A 3,980-nucleotide genomic window follows, 5' to 3' on the forward strand; every position below is an offset into this window, starting at 1 on the left:
GATGAAAATGAGGTTGGTGCTGAAATACTTGACATCAATACATGTGAACACGAAGTAAAAACTTGAGTTCTTGAACTAATGACCATTAGGTACAGTAATTCATGAGGAGTTTTCGACAATGAAGAAAGGCCCAAGAAAAGACAAGACAATGACCTCAGCCACATTCATACTTAAACTTCTTAATCCTAGATGAACTTTTCTTTATAAAACTTCCAGAACGTTTAGCCGCTTCAGACACTTATAAAGTTGGCTGGCTCATCAACGGAGTGTGTCGAACACCCTTTTATATTGCAAGGATTCTCATTTCCATTTCCGGGTGCTTAGGCCCTTCCTTTCCAATTCGTTTTTCACTCCATCTATCCAGTATTTTCTTCGGCTCCTCTCCTCTATCCTATAACAATCCCACACACTACCAACATTATATATATATATATGTATATATATATATATATATATATATATATATATATATATGTGTGTGTGTGTGTGTGTGTGTCTGTGTCTGTGTACATAACACATACAATTTATATATATATATATATATATAATATATATATATATATATATCCATATCCGTATATATATTAATCTCACTTACATACATACATATAGTTACATGAAAACTTGTAACCATAGTGACAGATATTCTGTTCACAGAGTTTCTTATCGAGCGAGTTCTTATCGTCTATCCGCAAAAATCTGTCAGACAATGTCACTATAAATATTGAGAGAGAAGGCCCTGATCAATACACATCTCGGCATCATGTTGAGCTTTACCAAACTTTTAGTTATCACCTGTGTTTCCAGCTTTGAAATAGTCGCTGGAGAGTATATTGGGTACAGAGCGGCTGCTCTGCAGTACCATTCCTTTGATGACATCACAGGAGGCGGGTTTGCAGCCCTGCAAGAAAACGCGAATGAGTACATCAAGTACATTGAAGAGGCCTCGGCGCAGGTAGGGCTTGTTAAAATTCTAGGTCTAAAATGGAGAGAGTGAGGGACACTCGAATTTACTTTGATGTTCGGATCACCAGTTTGGCTTCCACACGGCAAGATCTGATGGGCAACCCTCATTCCTATGACTCTTAACCATCAATTCTGATCTTGAGAGTATTTCCGCATCGAGAACTCTAGTTCAGTCGAGTTAGCCACCTAAACCACAACCCCTTCTCCTCTCTCTCTCTCTCTCTCTCTCTCTCTCTCTCTCTCTCTCTCTCTCTCTCCAACAACAGCGCTTTCCCCAAACGTGTAAGGAAAAAAATACTCAGTACCTTATGCAGTAGTAATGTTAGAGTATGCAGTTTTTTTTATTTATTTTCCCTCTTTATAATAAAATCTAACCTCTGATTTGAACGTCTGGGGTGTCCACACTGCTTTCATACCTGCCTTGGAGAGAAGCGCAATCTAGGCTGCTAAATCTTCAAACTCTTTTCCTTATTTGTTCTTTGTGGTGGTATTTTATGATGCTTTGTTTTACCTTCTTGTCTAGCGTGCATTAATTGAAAGGTGAATAGTCATAGACTCTGCCATCCCATTTCTTCTCTACTTTCTTTCTTTCCACTTTTGTCCTCTTTCTCTTCCACAGGTGATAATACCAATATAAGTGTATATCTTCCTTTTGGGCATATTTGTAACACCCTTCAGGCCATCATATTCTATAATTTCTTTAGAAAGATTATTCACGATCAAATGACTCGGTCATATAGTGATTTTTCACTTTACACTCTAACCCTTCTCTGGTGTGTATTTTGCTTGGAACCCTAAATTGTCCCTTCTTTAGAGGCGGAATTGAGCCCCAAAGACGTTTAAAATATCCACCTTTTCTATACAACCGTTTTGTTACATCAATAAGGGCTGTATTTTATGAGCGTTTCTTCGTTGCTTACAATCATGAGTATTAAAGGCATACTTTTTTATATATCATTTATATGATTTGTATGATTTTCAGTTCCTTACTTCTTATGTAGCCAGGCCAGAGGTGGTGTGAAAGAAATAAGGAACGCTGTTATGTAACTGAAATCCGAAAGGTTTATATATCCTGCAGACTTTACCAAAACAACGTATGGCTTAAATACCCATGATGGGTTTTGATATTAATGACACCTACCGACCAATTCTGACAAAATACAGCTTATACTGATGTAAGCGAATCGAAATGGAAATGGAAAAAAAAATCGAATGGGAACACGTTAACTGTAATATCTAAATCCAGTTGTATTAATTGCCAGAAGTCCGAGACTTAATAAAATGGATAAATAGGCAATTATAATGAAACCATTAGAAATGCATCATGAATTATCGACCAAAAATAGTAAAAGTCACAGTTACGGTTAAAAAAAAACAATGTAAAAATACTATTCCAAACATCTTTCCTAAACGAGTAACGAAGAAATAATATGTACATTATACAATACTAATGAATATTTGTTACTTAACTTTTTTTCGATTTACTGTAGTACGCATAGTAAAGTCTCGCAAGGTACCTATTTAAAAGCAAGACTATAAAACGCATTTCTTTTGACTTTGTACCAATGCGACACATTGGCGGCAACACACCCAATTGTCCTTAATAAAGCCTAAAACCGAATGAACGGAAAACACGGAAAAGAAAGAAAAAAAGTAAAATGGGTTAGAGAAGAAAATTCGATAGTAACGAAGTAACAGACTCTGTCCTTTGTATCAAAGAAGGTAACGGGAAAAATAAAAGATTCTCGAAGCCTGACCGAAGAGAGAGAGAGAAAGTTTCCGAGCCGTCATTCCATTAGGAATTGCTGACCTCAACAAAGGATCAAAGGAGACCATGAAAAGACGAGCGAAAGGAGATCTATTGTACTTCACCGTTTCTTTCAGGGCGCCCAAATTCTCGTCTTCCCTGAGCATGGCCTCACGGGGTGCTGACTTTGGGCTCGACTCTGGGAGAGTACTTCCCCCAGACACAAGTCGTACCGAATCCTGAAGCCAGAGAAGTGCCCTGCGACTACACTGACGTTCCAGAATCTAGCTTGGTAAGAAATAGGAAGACTGTTTATGGGGAGGCGGGGGGGGGGGGGGGGGGGGGGGGGGGGGGGGGGGGGGGGGGGGGGGGGGGGGGGGGGGGCGGGGGGGGGGGGGGGGGGGGGGGGGGGGGGGGGGGAGAAAAACTGGACATGAATGGAAGAGGAAGAGAGTGTGAGAGGCGGTGGACAGTCTGACTGGAGAGAGAAGAAAGATAAAATAAAGGATAACATTTCTCTGTAAAAATATATTGAAGGACTGCGAATTAGTAATTATTACATTACTGCATATCAGTATCAAATTTAATCTGCTTTATTGGTGCCATATAAACCCACTAGAGTTGCTTTATTTAAACGCATAAACCTTTCATCATGCCTCAAGTAAAGACCCCTTCAAAAGGGGTTACACCCCAGTCGTTTTAATTACAGGTGCAATAATTAAATGGCTGTGGACCTTTTTGGGGGTTAATTATTATAATACAATAATAAAGCAGTTTAGAGACACCTACTATATTTGTGTTCTGGTTGCCCAATGGCACACGCACTTGACACTCGCACACAAAAGAACATCACTCCCGGGTTGCCTCATACAACTCCTATCACACACAAAGCACATAAATGCGTTGCATCTTAACACACCAGGAAAGAAATTTTACCTTCTTACTAATTAAAGCAATAATGTTGCATTATTTCACCGACCCTTCATGTTGGGATACAATTGGAAACTGACGAACAGTCAGTACAATACATCACACCACCAAGAGTCACCAATTCTTTTGAACACGATACACTTCATTAGAATATAATTAATTAAATCCCACTAAGACAGATCGGCCGGACAATGACGTCACACGGGCTCGCCCTTGGCGGGAGCCACCGTGTGGCAGGTACACCCACCAGAGCCAGGTCAAAACGTTTGACCTTCTTCCTCGCCTTTGCATCAATTGTTTCAGTCTTGTATCCCTTTTATTTTAAGGTTGTCTACCA

At 39.7% G+C, this 3,980-nt stretch overlaps 1 protein-coding gene across 1 annotated transcript in view; it reads left to right on the plus strand.

Moving 5' to 3' along the window:
• The first annotated feature begins 742 nt into the window (after positions 1–742).
• LOC135215157 (vanin-like protein 3) overlaps positions 743–3,980 on the plus strand; it is a 10,626-nt gene continuing 7,388 nt past the window's right edge. Inside the window, exons 1-2 of the mRNA XM_064249611.1 lie at positions 743–955; positions 2,851–3,005. The gene's annotated coding sequence lies outside the window, so the exon portion shown is untranslated. The remainder of the gene's footprint in view (positions 956–2,850; positions 3,006–3,980) is intronic.

This window comes from Macrobrachium nipponense, chromosome 5 (genome assembly GCF_015104395.2).
Source record: "Macrobrachium nipponense isolate FS-2020 chromosome 5, ASM1510439v2, whole genome shotgun sequence".
NCBI lineage: Eukaryota > Metazoa > Arthropoda > Malacostraca > Decapoda > Palaemonidae > Macrobrachium > Macrobrachium nipponense.